General features: G+C 49.1%; 1 pseudogene; it reads left to right on the forward strand.

The window, feature by feature from the left end:
* Positions 1-1,449: 1,449 nt before the first annotated feature.
* Positions 1,450-24,316, forward strand: LOC114776751 (protein sidekick-2-like; annotated as a pseudogene).
* The last annotated feature ends 507 nt before the right edge of the window (positions 24,317-24,823 follow it).

The raw sequence follows: 24,823 nt of genomic DNA on the forward strand, positions 1-24,823 counted from the left end.
CCTGTCATGGTTCCACTGAGGTCCCCTTAATGAAGGTCCTGTCCCCACACGCTGCTCCCTGGGCGCCTGTCATGGTGCCCACTTCTCCCCAAGGGTGATGGTTAAATACAGAGGACACGTTTCACCGTGTCACCGCGTGCTGCGCTGCAGTGTCTCACAATGACAATCACGCCGCTTCAATTACATTTTTTTATTTAAATTTAATTTAACTACAATAACGAAGTTTTTATAAATCAGGGTCACAGAGTCATCACCTCCAGCCCACGCTGTATCCTGGATAGAAGATAGAAGATCTGTTGATTTGTTGTGTTCCTCAGCTCTTATTCTGGATTAATTGTTCTGTTGTTTTCCATCATTAAAGAACAGGAACATATGAAATCAGTAATGGTGACCTGGGTCTGTAAACCCTCCAGGTGGAGGAGGGGAAGAACCATGCTGAGTTGAAGGTGAAAGGTTCTCCGGCGTTACTCTGGACTGTGGGTCGTTGGGGTCGGTGCTGATGGATCGTTCAGGCCGCCGGCGCCGCTCTTCATTTCTGCTGTAATGAGAGCGCGGGGACGTAACACTGATAGCCATCGATGATCAATGTGTCCTGAATGACTCGCCGTCCTGCTCCTCCACTTGAGGGAACCGCTCCACACAGGCCTCTGGAGAACATTTAGTCCCAGGTGTCTAATCAGATCGTTCGCGCTGCCTACAGTCTGCCCCGCCCACTTTTTAGACCTCCCAGACTCCCATTTCCAGGATCCATCCTCCCACAGAACCCTGTCAGTCGAGAACCTTCTCCCCCTGAACCTCCTCCCTCCAGAACCTCCTCCCTCCAGAAGCCTGTCCCTACAGAACCTCCTCCCTGCAGAACCTCCTCCCTCGGGAAAATAGTCCCTACAGAACCTCCTCCATCCAGAAGCCTGTCCCTACAGAACCTGCTCCCCCTGAACCTCCTCCCTCCAGAACCTCCTCCCTCCAGAAGATTGTCCCTACAGAACCTCCTCCCTCCAGAAGCTTGTCCCTACAGAACCTCCTCCCTCCAGAACCTCCTCCTCCCCCAAGAATGTCCTCCCTCCAGAACACCCTCCCCCAAGAACCTCACCCTTCCAGAAGCTTGTTCCTTATCCTAAATGTATTTATTCTATTTGATGTGTCTGTCAGTGTCATGGGTTCCGTCTGAATGAGCTCATCACCTCAGGACATGATCTTCTGATTTGTGATAAGCGGCTTTATTAGAACAGTTTTCAGCTGCAGCATCTTTTCTCTCCATTATCAGCATCCCTTGGTTCTATGAGAGAACGATGGGGGATCCATCTCTGGGTTCTGCAGTGTTATTTTTGATCTCTGCTGTGAGACACGGAGGACATTTTTGTTCTGGTTAAAGTGTCTTTAGATCCTGGTTCTACGGGTGCACATCTCCGTGTTTCTTGTCAGGAGTCCCTGTTTGTCAAGAGATGAGAAGATCTCTGTGTTCCGTCTGTGATTCAGAGAAACTCTGTTCTCACCAGTCAGAACCAAAACACAATATTACCGCAAGATGTTTATCTGTACCAGGGGACCTGCGTTCTGCACTGACCCTCTCTCTCTCTTTTTCACCGCAGATGACGTTCCGCCATACTTTAAAACAGAACCAGTGCGGAGCCAGCTGCATCTGGAGCGGAACCGCCTGGTTCTCACCTGCATGGCCGAGGGGAGCTGGCCTCTCGAGTTCAAATGGATCCACAACGGAACCGAGCTGACCCGGTTCTCCCTGGAGTACAGGTGGAGTAAACATTCTCTAAACACACGGACGGTCCGTTTTGTCCCCTGCTGTTTGGACAGCAGGTCGTCTCCCATGCCGACGCCTGGAGATAAAACAAGGAATATTGATGTCAGTACAGTGTGTGTGTGTGTGTGTGTGTGTGTGTGTGTGTGGGAGAGAGAGAGAGAATTAAAGTGACACTATCTCGCCCTTTCATTGAATTGCTGTGATTTGAGTGACTTTGAGGCCCCGCCCCTTCCCTCTGTGGTCCCGCCTCTTATTATAGACAGGGGGCGTGTCCGCAGAGCTTCATGCTAATGAGGGTAAACAAGGTCCCTCCTGCTGAGGGCCCTGATGGATGCAGCAGAGAATCACTTGACCTTCTGTTATGCACCCTGAAAATCGATGCCTGTGTGTGTGTGTGTGTGTGTGTGTGTGTGTGTGTGTGTCAGCAGCAGTGTCCTTGCTCAGTGTGTGGAGATAAGGAGATCTTTAAAAGTGAGATGGATGAGAATGATTGGCAACTCAGCCATACACACACATCTGATGATCAAGCCAGGATGGTGTTGTTAGTGTGTCGTTCCTGCAGTTCAGTCAGTTCCTGAAGAACGTTGCTGAGGACTCATCAGGAGTTCTTCACAGGACATTAAATCTCTGTGGTCTGTGTCCAGTTGAGGAAGCATCTGATACATCTGGTGAAGGTAAAGAAGACAATCATCTCATGAAACAGAACCCACCTTATCCAGGAAACTGTATCACAGGGTTCTGCTGACGTTCATCAGCCACCCCCCGCAGACTTCAGACTTCTGTCTCCAACTCTCCCCAGACACCACTAATGGATCCAGCGCAGACGCTCAGTGTGTGTGTGTGTGTGTGTGTGTGTGTTAATGGGCTAAGTGATTAAGAGTAGGCATTAGTTCTGGTTCCAGTCAGTTCGAGAACCTTGCTGGGAGGAAACCAGGAGCCACAGGAGAGAACCAGGAACATGACCTATCACATTTTTATCAGTAAAGTGATGAAGATGATGAAGATACAGCGAGTCCCTCTACTGCATTCATGCATGTTTGTGTTTATGGAACACACACACGCGCACACACACACACACACACACACACACACACACATGCACACACTTCATAACAGCTCCTCCTAATTAATCCATTAAAACTAATAGACTTCGCAGGAGAAGCAATTACCTCGACTCACCCACCGCCGCTCACCCACAGAACCCAAACGCAGAGGTTCTCCAATCCTTCATTAGCGGGACTCCGCCTCCCGAACCACCGACCCCCAGTCGACCCTGAATCGACCCTGGCACCTGTCAATCTCATCCACCTCGTCCCACTCACTCCACCCCCTTGCTCCTGTGCTCCACACTAAGTTCCTCACACAGAACATGGTGACCATCTTTACTGGCCTGTCCTCCACCCACTTCACTCTCCTTTCTCCACCCACTTCAATCTCCTTCCTCCACCTGTCATCCTCCCACTTCACTCTCCTTTCTCCACCCACTTCAATCTCCTTCCTCCACCTGTCCTCCACCCACTTCACTCTCTTTTCTCCACCCACTTCAATCTCCTTCCTCCACCTGGAGGTCTGGACACCTTCTTATTCAACGTGTTTTCTTTATCTTCAGGCCCATTTACGCTGGTACATTCTCACTGAAGGCATCAAAACTACAAATGAACACATGTGGGGTTCCATTCCACTGTCCTCCACCTGCCTCACTCTCCTGTAGCTCTTGCTGTGTTCTCCTCGGTTCCGGCTGACAGTCGGACCCCAGCTGGATGGTGGCATGGCGGAAACGGGATCCTGTTGAGAGTATTAGAGTAAACCAGAGCAGAACCACGGCGCTTTTCTCTTCTCAAGTCTCCTGGCGTTTGGAGTGTTGGTGAGTGGAGCTGATGTTGGCCCTGCAGAGCAGCCGTCTGTCAGAGGCGGGATCTGAGGGTTCTGCTTTAGAAACGCCCGACTGCTGTTCTCAGAATATTCCGAATCTTAAAGGAGTGTGTGGCCCGCAGAGGTTCCTGCCCTCTCGTCATCTGGTGTGTTTGGCCGCCACCCCATGGCCAGTAGGGGGAACTGCAACCTCCACTGGTCCGGCGTCTCAAGGTCACGCGCAGGAGGAGGAGGACAAGAAAATTTCCAGTCCCTGATCCACCTTCACCAGGCTGTGTGAGTGTGGAGCTGGAAATCAGCCATAACATTGTGACCACTGGCTGAAGTAAAGAACCTTGGCTGTGGGTGGGATTTATTTATAGACAGGAAGTGGAATGTTCCTTGTCTGCAGTGGTCAGAACGTCCCAAAAGTTGTCCAAGGAAGGAAACCTTGTGAACCAGTGACAGGGTCATGGGAGGCCAAGTGTCTCTGATGTATGTGGGGAGTGCAGACTGGTCCTGGAGAAGAGCTTCTGTAGAACAGTTAGCTGAAAGTTCGTGCTGGTTCTACTAGAACGATATCAGAACACCCGGTGCATCGTAATTTTGTACGTAATTTTGACCACCGCGTGTCTCCTGCAGGTACCTGATCCCGTCGCTGGACCGTTCTCATGCTGGGTTTTACCGCTGCATCGTCAGGAACAGGGTGGGGGCGCTGCTGCAGAGGAGGACCGAGGTGCAGGTTGCATGTAAGTTGGTGTGTGTGTGTGTGTGTGTGTGTCTTGTTCTGAGACACACAGCTGTTGAAGTTATCCTGGTGGACTTCACATGCGTTCCTCTTCATTACAGAACACTGCTGTCGTTTCCTTTCTGACACACACAGCAGGTTCACACTCAGGTTCTCTTGGTTCTGGTCTTTTATCAGGACACGGTTCTGAAACTCAGGCTGATGGTGAAATAAAGATCCGGTTCTACTGTGATCATCTCCTGGTGGTCAGTCTGCTTCATCGTATATGCAGGATGTAGCTGGTCCAGGTGGAACGTTGTCTGGTTCTCTGTCGTTGCTGGGTGTTTACAGATCTCTGATTGGCTGATGGACAGGTCGCAGTAGACTCGTGCCACGCCCCCTGAGTTGGAGTTTAGTGTCAAGTTGGAATTGGGTGTAAAAGGCCAAACAAAACAATCAAAGCGCCGGTTCTGCTGGAGAACAGGGGCCTGGTCCCGGCGGGAATCTGAAAGTTTTAATGGAATGTGTGGAGCTGAGCCGCATTGACGGGGTCAAGACTGGATGGGTGGACCAGGACATTAGAGGTCAAATTTATTTCCTAGTTCACTTGGTTCCTGACTGTGAGTCCCTGTGGGTTCATAGGCTCAGCAGAGGGAAGAAACTGGGACCTCTGGGTCATAAAGTGGCACCAGATCAGAACCAGAAGATCCAGGTTGAAACCCCACTTACTACCAGCGTGTCCCTGAGCAAGACACTTAACCCTGAGTGTCTCCAGGGGGGGGGGACTGTCCCTGTAACTAATGATGGTAAGGCGCTCTGAATAAGGGCGTCTGGTAAATGCTGTAAATGTAAATATAAGTTCTGCAGCACGGGGCAAATGGTTCTAAAAGGATCAGTGTGTTATCATGTGAGTGAGTAGAAGACAGTAGAACTTGACAGGTGGTCCTGAGCTGTTCTGCATATGATGAGTAGATCATCATACTCATATCTCCACTCAGTCTGCAAATTATGCAGGAGGAGGAGTGTTTGGATCACAATTCTCACTGTATTTAAAGAACATTGAGTGAAAAGAACGCACAACAGAACGTTGTTAGTAGAACAGTTCTGGTCAGATCCGTGAGTTCCTTCTGAATCTAGATAAATAGCAACATGGTGAGGTGCGAGCGGCGTGATGTCGGTTCTAGAGCGGGCCGAGTGACGGAGTGATGAGTCACTTCCAGACATGAGGATTCCTGTCCGCAGGAAACCATGGCAACGCGTGGATGGGGTGCCGTAAACAGATCTGTTTATCCTGCCACACACGGTTCTGTCTCAGCGTCCCCTCGTTTCCTCCCACTCTGGTCATGAACCTGCGGAAATGTGAATTTAATCAGTGGACTAAAGTAGAACCTGCTGTAGAACCCGTGTCTGTGCTGGAGTGTAGAAGTGTAGAAATGTAATGATGGGCATTTTGTTCTCTCCCTCTCTCGCAGTCATGGGCAGCTTCGAGGAGGGCGAGCGAGCCCAGGCCGTGTCGCAGGGGGAGGGAGCGGTTGTCCCCGCCCCCCGAATCCGGAGCTTTCCGCAGCCGCAGGTCACGTGGTTCCGAGATGGACGGAAGATCCCGCCCAGCAGCCGAATGTAAGATGTGTGTGTGTGTGTGTGTGTGTGAGATCGTGCTGTGTTTAGATCTTTGTCGCCAGGTTCTGTCGTGTTCTGCGTCCCTGGAATCACCTCTGCTGGTCGGATTTGTTCGATTTTTTTTCCTCTGTCGTTTAATTGAATCTAATCGGAGCCGCGGGCGTCCTTCACAACTTCAAAGGCTTCCTGAGAGACAGAAAGAAGGAAATAAAGGAGGTACGAGACAACGAGGCCTCGGGTGGAAGCTGAAAAGACAAAAATCAGCTCAGTTCCGCTGCACGTTCCTCAGGTTAAGAACGTCAACCTGAACGTTCTAGATGAGAGGGTTAAATGGCATCACGGCAAACAGGAGGGATCGAGATCTTATCAAGAACATTTACCTGGCATTTACCAGACGGCCGTATCCAGAGCGACTTACAACGTGCTTCCATGTCACCATGGATGAAGTGGTCAGTTCTGGTTCACCAGGACCCCCAACTATGAATACAATCTTTTTATTCACTCTGTTCTAGTTTCTATACAGAAGAAGGTTACAAGTTCATCTAAAATCTTCTCTAAAGAGGAAGGTCTTGAGCTGCCGTTTGAGGACCCGACACAGGAGAACAGTAACTATCCAGCAAATGTTGAAATGGCCGTCTTTTAGGCTTGAGGAACATGTTGAGGTTCTCGTATAGATGTTGGAAAAGTAGGGAAAAATACCTGAGAGCTAATAAAGTATAAGAAGAGTGTAGCGACTTGGCCAGAGGAGTGAACTTTTACCCAGAATGCCTTTCATCTTGATGAAATGACGGGATTTGTATGTAAATTCCCCCCCCCGCGGTGCCACGACTGCCGGCTCCGGCGCGGCCGGGGGGACCGTCACTGTCCTCCACTCCGTTTTTATCTGCAGAGAACTGATTCATCTCCCAGCCTCGGTGCTGCTGTTTAAAAATCCAATCATTCTGGTGGGTGGCAGGACAGGGAGAAGTGTGGGGGAGGTCTGGTCTGGGTTCTGATTTACGTTCTCAGAGTCCTTGTGCAGATCAGCAGAACCGGAAGTGAAGCAGCAAGGTGGAAGGAGATGAGGGCCTAACATCTGTAATGTTGTTTGTCAGCGGTCACTCACGTCTCTCTCTGGAGAATCGGCCTCCCTCTTCTCAGTCTGGACCTCCATGACTGCTGGACAAATGGTGTGGAGAGTGAACAGAGTCCCCGCGGAGATTCATGGTCACAGAACTGCCAAATGACACCAGCCAGAGAGAACAAATAGATCCCGGAGAGCATTCTGAGACACCACAGAGAAGAAAGTGTGTGTGTGTGGGGTTATTCACCTGCAAAGTCATATGGGACCCTCATCCTGGTTTGATTCATCACAGTTTGTGTAAAATTCAAAATCAAATTCAAATTTTATTTGTCACATACACAGTCATACACGGTATGATGTGCAGTGAAATGCTTTCTGCAACTGCTACAGACCACAGTATTGCAAATGTTGCAAGTAAACAATGAACCAATATGCAAATATTGCAAACATAACCAAGTATTACACTTTTACGTCTTTAACATAAAATTGGTAACTGGTAGGGTGAAGGTGTGCAAATGAGTTACAGTTTTTTACAATGTTTAAAAACATTGTATGTTTAAAAGCACTGTATTCAACCACTCCAACTTGATGTTACCTGGCAGAAAGAGGCGTGGCACAATAGAGGTTAAAAATGAACAGTTTCTAATTTATTAACACATGTGAATATTGTATGTAAAAAGGTACCAAGGTTACAGAGAAAACAAAAATGAGAAGAAATAGTAAAGGGGGAGAGAGAGATAAAGAGGCAGAGCCATGAGAAATAATGAGATGATAGAGCAGGCTCAAAAGCCAGAAGATCCGGTTTCGATGGAAAGACAGCTGGGAAAGAAAAAGTAAAGAAAAAAGTCCCTTCCCCACATGTGAGCAGACCTTTATACCCCTGGCCTACAGGAAGTTGTCACTGGCCTACAGGAAGTTGTCACAGACCAATCAGAACCTGTTGTTTCTGATGTTACGCCCCCTGGTGCCACCCATCTGGGGAAGACAAAGAGAGTGGGCGGTCCTGACGGCCGACACCTCACACGTTTGGCTCGGGGGCCTCCCGTCTGCGCAAGACAAAGAGGGTAGGCGGTCCCGACGGCCAACACCTCACACGTTTGTCTCGGCAAAAGGCCGTCCGACAAAAGGCCGTCCGATAACAGAGGTGTTGAATATTCATGCACAATTGGCACAGGAATGTCACATTTCTCCTTGTAGACGGTCGCTATGCAAAACAAAAGCATGGTCCTGCGATGCCCAATCTTACATTTGCAATGAGGCTCAGTTAAAGCTCCACACATTTTCTCCAACAGGAGAAACATGGTCCACAAATGCAACAAGGTCCACATGCAACAAACACATACAGACCTCTGGAGTAGAACAACCATGAGCAGCTTCCTGATTTCAGTCTGCAGCAGGAACATGGATGATGGATGAATGAATGGATGGTTGGATGGATGGATGCTGGATGTTGGATGTTTGATGATAGATAATGGATGATGGATGATAGATGGACGGAGGATGGATGGTTGGATGATGAATGGATGGATGGATGGATGGATGGAAGGATGTTGGATGTTTGATTATAGATAATGGATGATGGATGGAAGGATGTTGGTTTATAGATGAATGGAGGATGGATGGTTGGATGATGAATGGATGGATGGATGGGTGGATGATGGATGAATGGAAGTTGGATGATAGATGGATGGATGGGTGGATGATGCATGAATGGATGTTGGATGATAGAGGATCGATGATGTATGGATAGAAAATCCAGACTGGTATTTACAGGTCTGTGGGTGTAAGCTCCACCCGTCGGGGCGTGTCCCATGTCTCAGATGTGGTTTCTAGGTAATTGATTTTGCCAGAACTATCGTGCTGCTGCACGGTGGCTTCCTGGGTAAACAAGTGTGTGGGCGGGGCTGACATTGCAGCAAGGTTTTGGGCGGAGACAGAGAGGAGTAAAGGAATAAACAGCCACACCTGATTATAGATGCCAGAGTTCTACCACACATTACCGTTCTGCTAGCAGTGATGGAGGACAGGCCATGTTCTGAGATGAGCGCCGTGGCGACCGCTTCTCTGCCTGTGATTGGCCACTCAGTGAGTTTATAGCGAGCCGCAGCTTTTGATTACTCACCACATTAAACCTCGAAACACACAACACATCAAACACACCGAGCAGTGCACGCCTTGGGTTCTATAATACAACAGTAATGGGACGAGGAGCACTGCAGACCAGTAGGGAGAGAACGTGTGTGAAGGTATACACACTTACAGTACCAATGCATGCGACACACTTACATTCACATCACACACACATTATAACATAAACAAACCCACATATTCATAACACACACACACAACATATACATAACACTCACAAAAACAAAAATTTAAAAAAAAAAAATTATTCATACACACAAACAAATATACATAAACACTCACAATATTCATACACACACACAAATAAACATAAACACTCACGATATTCATACACACACACACACACAAATATACATAAACACTCACAATATTCATACACACACACAAATAAACATAAACACCCACAATATTCATACACACACACACACAAATATACATAAACACTCACAATATTCATACACACACACAAATAAACATAAACACCCACAATATTCATACACACACACACAAATATACATAAACACTCACAATATTCATACACACACACAAATAAACATAAACACCCACAATATTCATACACACACACACACAAATATACATAAACACTCACAATATTCATACACACACACAAATAAACATAAACACCCACAATATTCATACACACACACACACAAATATACATAAACACTCACAATATTCATACACACACACAAATATACATAAACACCCACAATATTCATACGTACTCTTTTCAGAATTCAGCGGTGAGGGTTCTGTGTCTTACGTTCTGTTGCACCGACGATTTCGAACCGATAACGGGTCTGAGCCACGCCCCTCTAGACTGGGTGGACCAGGTACTCCACGCTCAGCCACACCTACTGACCAACCGCAATCACAAGAAACCTGCCACAAACACCAGCTCTAGCCGGTTCCGTTCAGTCGTCTCTCAGCGATTTACGGATTTCAGCTGCACCACTTCCTGTTTGGTGTTTCCTGTCCAAGTTGGACAACCGAACCTTGAAGTGTTGAATTGGATCAGAACTGTTTGTAAAAAAGACCATGTGGTGTGGGAGAAGAGAATAGATTGTGTAGAAAAACTCTTTCTCCCTCCACACAAAGACACTGTATTCAACCACTCCAATTTGATGTTACCTGGCAGAAAGAGGCGTGGCACAACAGAGGTTAAAAATGAACAGTTTCTAATTTATTAACACCGGTAAATAATTATTGTAGTTACATGTGAATATTGAATGTAAAAAGGTACCAAGGTTACAGAGAAAATAAAAATGAGAAGAAAGAGTAAAGAGGGAGAAGAGAAAGAGAGGGGAGATAAAGGCTCAGAAGCCTCCCGGCTTCCGATGGAAAAACCTCTGAGCAAGAAAGCTCAAAGGTCATTTTTCCACATGTGAGCAGACTTTTATACCCCTGGCCTACAGGAAGTTGTCACTGGCCTACAGGAAGTTGTCACTGACCAATCAGAACCTGTTGTTTCTGATGTCATGCCCCCGGTGCCTCCCATTTGGGGAAGACAAAGAGGGTGGGCGGTCCTGACGGCTGATACTTCACACGTAACCGTCAGACAAAAGACATGTAAAACAGAGGTGCCGAATCTTCACGCACAACCATCGACACAGGAATGTCACACTTCCCCCTGCAGACATCTGTTATGCAACACAAAAGCAGGCTCCCGTGATGTCCATTCTTACATGTTAAAGAACCTCTGGTTCTAGTGTCACCAGTTCTGCTCTTGTTCCGTCATCCTCAACCACCTCTCATCACACCCTCGTACCATGTGGGCTGCACCGGGTTCCACCTGCAGAACCCAGAGATCTTAAAAATGCTGAATGGGATAGTATTTTTTTTATCCGTAATTACGTGTGGAGTCATTAGTGTTTTTCTCATTATATTATATTATATTTTATGGTTTTTAAGGTCGTCGTGTGAAGACTCGGTCTCAGTCATGTGACCCCTGGCTGTTTCTCTCCAGCAGATTGTCCCTTTTTTAGCCAATTATCCTGCAGAATGAACCGCGAGTCGCCTGGCAACGTGGTCCATTCCTCAACCCGCCCTGTCCAGCGTCCAAGATCAGAGGCCCATTCATGAAGAGAACGCAGGGAGAACGGCTGAGTGAGAGCTGCAGAATCCAGTAGAGAACCCTTCACCGTGGTGCTCTCAAATCTGACACTCGTTCCGTTCCAAATTCTCATCCTCCTTGTGGAATTTTCTCATTCAGAACCATGGGAATTATGATTCAGCACACAGTAAATGAATTACACTTCAAGAACTGATGTTAACTCCGTTTCAGATAACATTTGCTCTATGGCCAGAGTTAATTTTTACTCAATTTAGTGTCAAAATTAACAATGAAAAGTGTAAAAATAATTAACACTGAGGTTTATTATTATAATTAGAGTAATATGATTACACCTTATTTTCACTCCAAATTTAGTTTATAACTCTCTAATGTGTAATGAAATATCACTTTTATTTCTCTGTAGTGTTATTATTACATATTCATCATATGATGCTATATTACCAAATGCCTGTCATCAAACCCATATTATGTAGCGCGTAGCTCCTCGACAATATTACTACACGGCGGGTAAATGCTGGCAACATCGGTGAAACTACAACACACCTCGGTAGCGTTCAGTGTGGGGAGGACGGGTCAGGACCGGGTCCATTTTTATTTGGACCTCACAGGCGCTTCCAAGACGCGAGCAGCCCAGATTAAACCAGCACCATCCCCCAAGCAGAGGTGGGCAGGAACGAAGAACGTTTCCTCCTTTACATTTACTTCTAAGAGCAGGTTTACTACGTTTTACTAGAGTACGTTTGTGAATTCGAATCTCTATTCTACCTTCGCTCCATTGGTCATCACTCGACTCGTCACTTTTTAAACCATTTAGATGCTTTATTTGTGCCAGACAGATGCTGCCAGTAACACGTTTCACCCATCACGTGTAGCCATGCAGTCACATGACCAGACAAACCGTGGCGGCGTTCCGCGGCACGAACGCGGCATCTGCGACTGTCTCCAGTGATAAAGTGCATAGAGTCCCAGTCTTTCGTATCCACACTTTTGTGCATTTTGTAAAATGGCGCCATAAACCAAGTAGACCACTATACAGCATACAGCTGTTTTATTTAATATATCACAAATAATAAGCATATACAAGATAGTTTGTACACTCAGATTAATTCCACAAATTGTACTGTAATAAATTGTCAGTATTATTATTATTATTAGGAAGTACCTGAGTTATAACATTTCAATTTTTTATATTTAACATAACTCATACTTGAGTGAGGGGTGGTAATAGCCTAGCGTGTAACACACTCACCTATAAACCAGAAGACCCAGGTTCAAACCCCACTTACTACTATCGTGTCCCTGAGCAGGACACTTAACCCTGAGTGTCTCCAGGGGGGACTGTCCCTGTAACTACTGGTTGTAAGTCTCTCTGGATAAGGACGTCTGGTAAATGCCATAAATGGAAATGATTCCATGTTTTGGCTAGTCTACCCACCCATCAACAAACCCCATCTTCTGCCTTACGGGGGGGTGAACGCCCGCTCCTACTGGACCGGGCACGCAATGCATGCTGGTACTAATCCACACTGTGGAGTAGAATCTTCTCTCCCGTGCAGGATGAGTTGAAGCTGTCTTTCTGTTCTGAATCAGTGCTGTAATGACTTTGTTCTCTGCTGAATTGGAACCGAGAACCGAGTTTGTCCATGTGGAACCAGCCATGCAGGCATGAAATAATCTCCATGGATTGTAGTGTGAGGACTGGAGACTGGATTCAGCCTGGACGCTGTGGACGGGGCAGCGAAGAGGAACGAGGTCCTGCTCGGTTCTCACCTTCTGTCCCTCTGTAGTGCCATCACGCTGGACAACACCCTGGTCATCCTGTCCTCCGTGGCCCCGGATGCTGGCCGCTACTACGTCCAGGCCGTCAATGACAAGAACGGAGAGAACAAAACCAGCCAGCCAGTCACACTGTCTGTGGAGAGTGAGTTCTCACACACACACACACACACACACACACAACTTCACACCATTACTCTTTAGGACGTTCTCACGTTGTGCTTGTAGAACGTGAACCTGTGCCCATGGAGGGAGTGTGTGTTCTCATGGTGTGTGTGTGTGTGTGTGTGTGTGTTATTTCTAAACAGACATCGGCGGCCCCGCTGACCCCATTGCCCCCACCATCGTCATCCCACCCAGAAACACCAGCGTCGTGTCGGGCACCTCAGAGGTCACCATGGAGTGTGTGGCCAACGCCCGGTCAGTGACCTTTCAACCCTTGTGTACTGAGCTGGTGTTCTTAGCGCGCGAACTAAACAGCGGTTCTGCGTTCTGCAGGCCGCTGATCAAGCTGAGCATCAGTTGGCGTAAAGACGGCGCGGCGGTGAGGAGCGGCCTGAGCGACTTCAACCGCAGACTGACCGTCCTGAGCCCGGCGGTCAGCGACTCGGGTTTTTACCAGTGTGAGGCCGTCCTGCGCAGCAGCAGCGTTCCGTCCGTCAGCGCCGGCGCCTACCTGCACGTGCTCGGTAACGCCCCTCTCCCCAAGCTCCGCCTCCAACGCTCGTCCAGCCAGAGGTTTATTCTCACCAGGTGCACGTGTGTGTGTTCTTCAGAACCCCCTCAGTTTGTGAAGGAACCAGACAAGCACATCACTGCTGAGATGGAGAAGGTGGTGGACATTCCCTGCCAGGCCAGAGGTGAGTGTGTGGGTGTGTGTGTGTGTGTGAGTGTGAGATGGATTCTGTGTGTGTTCTAGGTGTTCCCTCAGCACGATATTGTGCGGTATGAGCAGTCTGTGTGTGTGTGTGTGTGTGTGTGTGTGTTTGTGTGTGTGTGTGTGTGATGGATTCTGTGTGTGTTCTAGGTGTTCCCTCAGCACGATATTGTGCGGTATGAGCAGTCTGTGTGTGTTTGTGTGTGTGTGTGTGTATGCGTGTGTGTGATTGATTCTGTGTGTGTTCTAGGTGTTCCCTCAGCACGATATTGTGCGGTATGAGCAGGCCGTGTGTGTGTGTTTGTGTGTGTGTATGTGTGTGTGTATGCGTGTGTGTGATTGATTCTGTGTGTGTTCTAGGTGTTCCCTCAGCACGATATTGTGCGGTATGAGCAGTCTGTGTGTTTGTGTGTGTGTGTGTATGCGTGTGTGTGTGTGATGGATTCTGTGTGTGTTCTAGGTGTTCCCTCAGCACGATATTGTGCGGTATGAGCAGTCCGTGTGTGTGTGTGTGTGATGGATTGTGTGTGTGTTCTAGGTGTTCCCCAGCCTGATATTGTGTGGTATAAGGACGCTGTACCCATCAGCCCGGTGAAGACGCCGCGGTACCGGGTTCTAACGGGCGGCAGCCTGCAGGTGAACGGCCTCCTGCCCGACGACACCGGAATGTTCCAGTGTTTTGCCCGGAACTCTGCAGGAGAGGTGCAGACCAACACCTACCTCGCCGTCACCAGTGAGTCACGTGACCTCCTACCACACACACACACACACACGCACACACACACACACACACACACACACACACACACACACACGTTTACACCTTCATTTTACATGAAACATTCCACACGGTTCCGCCTGGAATGACAGCAGCCAGTGTGTGGTGTGTGTGTGTGGTGTGTGTGTGTGTGTGGTGTGTGGTGTGTGTGTGGTGTGTGTGTGTGTGTGTGCTACATCTCCCAGGCATCGCTCCAAACATCACTGCTGGCCCGTCAGACAGCACGGTGATTGACAGCATGTCCGTCATTCTGCACTGCGAGACGTCCGGAGCGCCCCGCCCTGCCATCACCTGGCAGAAAGGTGTGTAACTCACACACACGCACACAAACACCTCTGAGCCACACACACACCACCCGTTCCTGGGTTCCGTAGGGCTCTGTTGGAGTCTGTGAGTGTGATCTGTGTGTTAGGTGAGCGCGTTCTGGCGTCCGGTTCCGTCCAGCTGCCGCGCTTCACTCTGCTGGAGTCGGGCAGTCTGCTCATAAGCCCCTCCCACATCTCGGACGCCGGCACCTACACCTGCATGGCCAGCAACTCCCGCGGCATCGACGAGGCGTCGGCTGACCTGGTGGTGTGGGGTGAGTGTGTGTTTGTGTTGACGCGTGTGTGTGGTCATCATGATTTTGTGTTGAACAGTGTGTGTGTGTGTGTGTGTGTGTGTGTGTTTTATATGCAGCTCGGACGCGCATCACGGCGCCACCTCAGGACCAGAGTGTGATTAAAGGGACCAAAGCCACCATGACCTGCGGCGTGACCCATGACCCCAGCGTCACCATCAGGTAGGATGGAACAGCAGGTTCCGTACTGGATGGTGGAGCTGGAGGAATTCTGGGTAAATTGTGGGCGTGGTGATGAAAGACAGTGACCTCTCCGGGCGGTTCTGTCTTGGATGGCGGTGCAGTACACAGCATAATGAACTTTGACCTCTGCGCACCGTGGCGCATTTTCCCGTGACCCGTAGTATCGAAGCGGGCGATGTGGGACGGAGGAACAGCTGATCCCAACAACCTCCGACAAGGTTCCGCGTTTGGTAGATCTTCTCCGTTCTTGTGTTCGGCCCGCGCTCACCTGACGCCACGGACGTCTGGACCAGCTTTAGAAAAGTGGGCGTGGTAATTCTTATGGGAGGGGCGTTGTGTTTTCTGCAGGTTCGTCTGGGAGAAGGACGGCGCGGTGATCAGCCCTCAGTCCCGTGTCCAGCTGGACGGGGACGGAACGCTGCACATCTCTCAGACGTGGTCGGGCGACATCGGCACCTACACCTGCAGGGTGACATCGGTGGGCGGGAACGACTCGCGTAGCGCGCACCTGCGCGTCAGGTGACCCCCTCCACATCCCGCCCACTCCGTCCCTCGTAGCGGTCTTCATCGCTCTTCATCGCGCTTCAACTCGGTTCCTCTCCAACAGGCAGCTGCCGCACTCCCCGGAGAACCCCACCGCCATCCTCAGCACCGCGGAGAAGAGGGCCATCAACCTGACGTGGGCCAAGCCTTTTGATGGCAACAGCCCCCTGATCCGCTATGTTCTCGAGGTGTCAGAGAACAGTGAGTTGCGCATGGAACCAGTTAAATCATCGATCGATCATTTCATTCATTAATAATGCATCCTAATGAAGTTGCCTAGCAACAGATCAGCCAATACTTCCTTTCTCGTGGCTCCACCCAGACGCTCCCTGGACGATCCTATTGGCCAACATCGAGCCGGTGTCCACAGCGGTGACCGTCAGCGGCCTCGTCCCTGCACGTTCTTACCAGTTCCGTCTCTGTGCCGTCAACGACGTGGGCAAGGGCCAGTTCAGCAAGGAGACGGACCGGTGAGGAACCGGCCGGGTTCCGGACCCGCTCCCTGCCAGGAGATACCGCAGATACACGGTTCTGTCTGTCTGTCTCCTCGCAGAATCTCCCTCCCCGAGGAGCCGCCCAGCGCCCCGCCTCAGAACGTCATCGCCAGCGGCCGCACCAACCAGTCCATCATGATCCAGTGGCAGCCGCCAGCCCGAGAGCCACCAGAACGGGGTTCTGCGGGGCTACAGCATCCGGTGAGCATAGCCCCGCCCACACAATACACCCTGCGACCTTTAACCCCCAGTACCCCCCACGTCGGCAAGACAAAAACGTTCAGACACCTTGCAGGAACCGTTCTCCTGATGTTCTACTTTACATCCTGAGCCGGTAAATGTTGGGAATGTCCTGAAACTGGAGCTTCATTCTGATGACGCTCTGCTGCCACCTGCTGATGTTCTCAAAATTAGAGATCCGATCCGAGGAAAAGTAACGGTTTTTCATGTTCTTATCCTTACGAGCGGAACCTTCTGGTTTTCATGTCCCAGGTACCGTCTGACCGGGATGCCCGTCGACATCCAGTACAAGAACATCACCGACCCGGACGTCACCAACCTGTTGCTGGAAGATCTGATCATCTGGACCAACTACGAGATGGAGGTGGCGGCCTACAACCGTGCTGGCGTGGGCATCTACAGCCACAAGGTCACCGAGTGGACGCTGCAGGGAGGTGGGGCCACGTTCTTCATTTACATAGAACCCTGTCGGTCCAGCAGAAGGACGTGTTCCTCATCAGATTACATTTTATTTACTGTGTTTCACATGATGGAACCTTCAACATTTCTGTCAGATCCTCTCAAAAGTAAAACTAGAATGGAAGCTGTGAACTAGAACCACGTTCCGCGTTCTGCTCTTTTAATAACGAGAACGTGGAGAACATGCGTAATAGAACTGATTGAAGTGTACTGGCCGCCGGGCGGAAGAACCGATCTGCTGATTTAAGCGGCTCGGCGATGCCGGAACCCGAGTTTATTCAAGTTTAAGGGGCGCGGTGGCGGTAAAGGAACATCCCGTTCTCCCGACTCCATGGCAGCAGTGTTGATGTTTTATCGGTTGTTCCGGCTCCGCCGCGGCAGACCTCCGGAGATCTTCAGTCACCTTGGAAATGGTGTTCCGTCTTGGTTCTCGCAGTTCCCACCGTGGCCCCTGGCGACGTGCAGGCGAGGCGGGTCAACTCCACCACCATCCGCTTCACCTGGGCCGCGCCCAACCCGCAGTTCATCAACGGCATCAACCAGGGTTACAAGGTACAGGCACAATTCTCTCAACGTTTCTGTTCTAAACCATCTTCACTTTCGAAGATGCAGATGTTGGTGGAGATGATGTGTCTGGAGTGAGGTTCTGCTGAGGTTCTGGGAAGGAACAGAGCAGAAGAGAATGATGATTACTTACTGGTTGTTCTAGTTCTGTTCTTCAGCCTGAGATACAGAACATTGAGGAGAGACTCTCCCTCACACAGTACCTGTCTAACAGCAGTTCTCCGTCTCCGTCTGTAGTGAGTGCTGCGGGGGTGATTACTGGAACATTAATGGGCAGCTGGGACGTAGCTTGCCCCTTTATTCATCGGTTTATTCCTCCATCAGAACCCCAAACGTCCCACCCGGTTCTCAGTTCATGCGCTTTTGTGCCCAGTCCATCACATACAGCCCCCAGTAGAACAATACGGAACTTACTAGAACCGCCGTTTGTGTTGTGTGCAGCTGCTGGCGTGGAAACCGGCGCAGGAGGAGGAGATGACGGTGGTGACGGTGCGGACCCAACTTCCAGGACAACGTCCATGTGGGCTACGTCAGCAGCCTGAAGAAGTTCACGCAGTACCTCACCTCTGTCCTCTGCTTCACCACACTGGAGATGGACCCCGCAAGCCCCGCCCGACCCGTCCACACACACGAGGACAGTGAGTCACAAATACACTCCACAAAACCCTGCTGTCCGCTGTGTGTGTGTATGTTGGTGTGTGTTAGTGCATGTATGTGTATGTGTGTGTGTGTGTGTGTGAGTATATGTGTGTGTTGATATGTGTGTGTATGTTGATGTGTGTGTGTGTGTTTGTGTGTGTGTGAGTATATGTGTAGGTTGATAATATGTGAGTGTGTGTGGTCACCTTGGAAATGGTGTGTGTGATGTGGTTTGTGTGTGTGTGGGTGTGTTGTGTGTGTGGGTGTTGGGTGTGATGTGCTGTGTTGAGTAGCATGTGTGTGTTGATGTGTGTGTGTATGTTGATGTGAGTATACGGGTGTGGTGAGTGTGGTGTGTGTGAGTATATGTGTTTGTTGATGTATTGTGGTATGTTGGTGTGGTGTGTGTGTGTGGAGTATACGTGGGTGTTGATGTGTGTGTGTGTGAGTATACGGTGTTGTTGATGTGTGTGTGTGTGAGTATATGTGTGTGTTGATGTGTGTGTGTGTGAGTATACGTGTGTGTTGTTCTCCCTCTGCAGCCCCTGGTGCTGTGGGTCACCTGAGCTTTACGAGATCCTGGACACGTCACTCAAGGTCAGCTGGAGAGAACCTCACGAGAAGAACGGCATCCTCACTGGTACCCCATCATGCCCTGCGTCACCCTCTCACCCCGCCTTTTACCACACCCACCTTTCTCACTCCGCCCTCTCACTCCCATCAGGCTACCGCATCTCGTGGGAGAATACAACCGCACAAACACACGCGTCACACACTACCTGCCCAACGTCACCCGGGAGTACCGGGTGCACCGGCCTGACCGCCCTCACCACCTACACCATAGAGGGTGGCAGGCATGACGTCCAAGGGACAGGGGACAGCTGTCCTCCTCCACCATATCATCAGGGAGTACCACCAGGTCTGGTTAATTGTTTGTCTGACTGGCTGTCTGATAAAGATTCTTTACTCGAGAAGCCATTTAATGATCAGTGACTCAAAATGCTCATTTTGTGCATCTGGATTGTCTTGTGTTCTCCGTGTTTTTGCTCCCATCTGAGTCCATTCACCTCCTGTTTCCAGTTTCGTTTTGCTGGAATTGTTCATGAAGAAACACAACTGTTTAATGACAAATTACGTTGTAATTAATGTTTGTTTTTTGTACTTTTTTATTGTATTTTGTGTTTTATTATTTAGATATGTGTTGTATATAATAATAAATAGTAATAATAAATGTTATTTACCTCACGGTGCTGTGTGTATTATCCACTAGAGGGCAGCACCATGGCCTAGAATGAGATCCCGAGAAGCAACATTCACTCCCAGTGTATGATCCAGGTTCTTATGTACTGTTCCGTACGCCATATTATTTAAAATGTCTGTCTGTTCTCTCTCTCTCTCTGTCAGAGCTGCCTGGTCCTCCTACTAATTTGGCCATCTCCAACATCGGGCCACGTTCCGTCACGCTGCAGTTCAAACCCGGGATACGATGGCAAGACGTCCATTTCCCGTTGGCTGGTGGAGGCCCAGGTGGGCTGGTGGTGTGTATCTTACTGTGTGTGCGTGTGTGTGGTGTGTGTGTGTGTGTGTGTGTGTGTGTGTGTTGAGTGCTTTATAAGTGTGCGCTATTGTCTCTCAGGTCAGCGCTGTTGGTGAAAACGAGGGACTGGACGATGGTTCATCAGCTGGTGAATGAACCGGATGCCCCGGTCTCTGGAGGTCCCCGCCCTAAACCCCTACACCTTCTACAGGTACATTAGAACCAAGTAAACCCCCCGAGTAACATGGATACAGAATGAGAGAGTGATGAGTGATCAATTCGTGTTGAGGCAAGTTCACGACTTTGTTTTTCCCGCAGTACATGGCTGTAGTGCTGAGTTTGGAAAGCTGCTCATTGTTCTACTTCTTCCAGCATTCGGGCCCCTGGTGGTCCCGTAATCGCACTGCGACGCTAACACTCAACGTGGCACATCAGCAAGCTGCGCTTGCAAACTTGTTCGGTTCTGTCGGTTTTTTGAGCATGAGGCGAGGTGGATGGTAGTTTGGTTTGGTTCTGTCGTTGTTTTGAGTGTGATGCGAGGTGGATGGTAGTTTGTTTGGTTCTGTCATTTTTTTGAGCGTGGATGCGAGGTGGATGGTAGTTTGTTGGTTCTGTCGTTTTTTGAGCATTGAGGCGAGGTGGATGGTAGTTTGTTTGGTTCTGTCTTTTTTTGAGCATGAGGCGAGGTGGATGGTAGTTTTGTTTGGTTCTGTCGTTTTTTTGAGCGTGATGCGAGGTGGGTTGGAGTTTGTTTGTTCTGTTGTTTTTGAGTGTGAGGCGATGTGGGTTGGAGTTTGTTTGGTTCTGTTGTTTTTGAGGTGTGAGGCGAGGTGGATGGGAGTTTGTTTGGTTCTGTCGTTTTTGAGCGTGATCGAGGTGGATTGGAGTTTGTTTGGTTCTGTTGTTTTTGTGTGTGAGGCGAGGTGGATAGGGAGTGTGTTGGTTCTGTCATTTTTTTGGTTCTGATTTTTTTTTTGGTTCTGTTGTTTTTTTAGTGTGAGGCGAGGTTGATGCGAGTTTGTTTGATTCCATAGTTTTTTGAGCATGAGGTGAGGTGGATGGGAGTTTATTTTGTTCTGGGTTTTTTTGAGTGTGAGGTGAGGTGGATGGGAGTTTGTTTGATTTTGTCGTTTTTGAGTGTGAGGTGGGTTGGAGTTTGTTTGGTTCTGGTCGTTTTTTGAGCATGAGGTGAGGTGGATGGGAGTTGGTGTTTGGTTCTGTTGTTTTTGAAGTGAGGTGAGGTGGATGGCAGGTTGTTTGATTTTGTCGTTTTTGGTAGGACTGGGAGAGGTGGGTTGGAGTTTGTTTGGTTTGTCGTTTTTTGAGGGTGATGCGAGGTGGGTTGGAGTTTGTTTGATTTTGTAGTTTTTTGGAGGACTGGGCGAGGGTGGGTTGGAGTTTGTTTGGTTCATGTCGGTTTTTGAGTGTGAGGCAAAGGTGGATGGGAGTTTGTTTGGTTCTGTTGTTTTTGAGTGTGAGGCGAGGTGGATGGGAGTTTGTTTGATTTTGTCGTTTTTGGAGGACTGGGCGAGGTGGGTTGGAGTATGTTTGGTTCTGTCGTTTTTGAGTGTGAGGCGAGGTGGATGGGAGTTTGTTTGATTTTGTCGTTTTTGGAGGACTGGGCGAGGTGGGTTGGAGTTTGTTTGGTTCTGTATTTTTTGAGCGTCATGCGAGGTGGGTTGGAGTTTGTTTGTTTCTGTCGTTTTTGAGTGTGAGGTGAGGTGGATGGGAGTTTGTTTGGTTCTGTCGTTTTTGAGTATGAGGTAAGGTGGATGGGAGTTTGTTTGGTTCTGTTGTTTTGAGTGTGAGGTGAGGTGGATGGGAGTTTGTTTGGTTCTGTCGTTTTTGAGTGTGCGGTGAGGTGGATGGGAGTTTATTTTGTTCTGGGTTTTTTTTGAGTGTGAGGTGAGGTGGATGGGAGTGGTTTCTGATTTAGTCGTTTTTTGAGTGTGAGGTGGGTTGGAGTTTGTTTGGTTCTGTTGTTTTGAGCATGAGGTGAGGTGGATGGGAGTTTGTTTGGTTCTGTCGTTTTTGAGCGTGAGGTGAGGTGGATGGGAGTTTGTTTGGTTCTGTTGTTTTTGAATGTGAGGTGAGGTGGATGGAGTTGTTGATTTTGTCGTTTTTGGAGGACTGGGCGAGGTGGGTTGGAGTTTTGTTTTTTGTTTTTTGAGGGTGATGCGAGGTGGGTTGGAGTTTGTTTGATTTTGTCGTTTTTGGAGGACTGGGCGAGGTGGGTTGGAGTTTGTTTGGTTCTGTCGTTTTTGAGTGTGAGGCCAGGTGGATGGGAGTTTGTTTGATTTTGTCGTTTTTGGAGGACTGGGCGAGGTGGGTTGGAGTTTGTTGGTTCTGTCGTTTTTGAGTGTGAGGCGAGGTGGATGGGAGTTTGTTTGATTTGTCGTTTTTGGAGGACTGGGCGAGGTGGGTTGGAGTTTGTTTGGTTCTGTCGTTTTTGAGTGTGAGGCGAGGTGGGTTGGAGTTTGTTTGTTTCTGTCGTTTTTGAGTGTGAGGTGAGGTGGATGAGAGTTTGTTTGGTTCTGTCGTTTTTGAGTGTGAGGTAAGGTGGATGGGAGTTTGTTTGGTTCTGTCATTTTTGAGTGTGAGGTGAGATGGATGGGAGTTTGTTTGGTTCTGTCGTTTTTGAGCGGGATGTGAGGTGGATGGGAGTTTGTTTGGTTCTGTCGTTTTTGAGTGTGAGGTGGATGGGAGTTTGTTTGATTTTGTCGTTTTTGGAGGACTGGGCGAGGTGGGTTGGAGTTTGTTTGGTTCTGTCGTTTTTGAGCGTGATGCGAGGTGGATGGGAGTTTGTTTGGTTTTTGTCGTTTTTGAATGATGGTGAGGTGAGGTGGATGGGAGTTTGTTTGGTTCTGTCGTTTTTGAATGTGAGGTGAGGTGGATGGGAGTTTGTTTGGTTTTGTCATTTTTGGAGGACTGGGCGAGGTGGGTTGGAGTTTGTTTTGTTCTGTCGTTTTTGAGCGTGATGCGAGGTGGATGGGAGTTTGATTTTTGTCATTTTTGAGTGTGAGGTGAGGTGGAAGGGAGTTTGTTTGGTTCTGTCGTTTTTGAATGTGAGGTGAGGTGGATGGGAGTTTGTTTGGTTTTGTCGTTTTTGGAGGACTGGGCGAGGTGGGTTGGAGTTTGTTTGGTTCTGTCGTTTTTGAGCGTCATGCGAGGCGGATGGGAGTTTGGTTTTTGTCGTTTTTGAGTGTGAGGTGAGGTGGAAGGGAGTTTGTTTGGTTCTGTCATTTTTGAGTGTGAGGTGAGGTGGAAGAGAGTTTGTTTGGTTCTGTCGTTTTTGAATGTGAGGTGAGGTGGATGGGAGTTTGTTTGTTTCTGTCGTTTTTGAGTGTGAAGTGGATGGGAGTTTGTTTGATTTTGTCGTTTTTGGAGGACTGGGCGAGGTGGGTTGGAGTTTGTTTGGTTCTGTCGTTTTTGAGTGTGAGGTGAGGTGGATGGGAGTTTGTTTGGTTCTGTCGTTTTTGAGTGTGAGGTGAGGTGGATGGGAGTTTGTTTGGTTCTGTCGTTTTTGAGTGTGAGGTGAGGTGGATGGGAGTTTGTTTGGTTCTGTCGTTTTTGAATGTGAGGTGAGGTGGATGGGAGTTTGTTTGGTTCTGTCGTTCTTGAGCGTCATGCGAGGTGGATGGGAGTTTGTTTGTGTGCTCAACAGCACCACCAGGTGGAATAAAGTTGTATGTAAAAAGATTGATATTTGGTGTCCCTGTATAGATAAAATATTATCACAAAAATATTACAATGTATTCCTGTATCAGTATTTTCTAACAGCCCTTATTAGAACCCAGATGGAATTGGCGCAGGTGTGACCATTTGATGTTGACTGCTGGTCTTGTGCTGTCAGGTTCCGGATGCGACAGGTGAACATCGTGGGGACCAGCCCCCCCAGCCACCTTCCAGAAAGATCCAAACTCTACAGGCCCCGCCCGACATCGCCCCCGCCAACGTCACCTTACGCACCGCCAGCGAAACCAGCCTGTGGCTACGATGGGTGGTGTGTAGAGGACACACACACACACACACACACACACACACACAATCATGATGGGAAATCATGGCAGGGCCTCAGCCAATCAGAATTCCTGTCTGTCTGTTGTTCAGCCGCTGCCAGAGTGGGAGTACAACGGGAACCCAGAGATGGTCGGGTACCGTGTCCAGTACTCTCGCACCGGCGCCCCGACCAGGGCGCTGACCCACGTGGTGGCGGACCGGCTGGAGCGCGAGTTCACCATCGAGGACCTGGAGGAGTGGACCGAGTACGAGGTGCGGGTTCAGGCCCTCAATGGCATCGGCACCGGGCCCTGGAGCCAGCCGGTCAGGGCCGAACCAGGGAGTCTGGTGAGTGTGTGTGTGTGTGGTGTGTGTTTGTGTGTATGTGTGTGTGGGGGTATTGCTCCTGCAGACGATGGTCTAAGTTTTTTAACTAGAACCAAACGACTCAGAGGAGAACCTTGAACAATCTTTTATTATTCAATGTTAATGTGTGTGTGTGTGTGTGTGTGTGTGTGTGTGTGTGTGTTCTGATGGGACGGGGGGAAGGGAGTGTGTGTTGAGGAAATTGGGAGCACATGGATCTTGAGAGGGAAGGAATTCTTATCTCCACATTTTCTCTCAGCAAATTCCACACATCCTGCGTTCCACCAGCAGAGCCTGGGCTTTTCCACAATAAAACCTTCCCCATATGGGCATGGCTGGACCAGACTGACTGTGTGTGTGTGTGTGTGTGTGTTGTGTGTTTATATCCCTCTGGACGTTTGGACTAGGGACGTTCAGAACGACCAGAAATCTAACCACATCGAGGCAGAACAAAAATTCTGTTTTTAGGCAGAAATTAGATCTGAATTT

This window comes from Denticeps clupeoides, unplaced genomic scaffold (genome assembly GCF_900700375.1).
Source record: "Denticeps clupeoides unplaced genomic scaffold, fDenClu1.1, whole genome shotgun sequence".
Classification (NCBI taxonomy): Eukaryota; Metazoa; Chordata; class Actinopteri; order Clupeiformes; family Denticipitidae; genus Denticeps; species Denticeps clupeoides.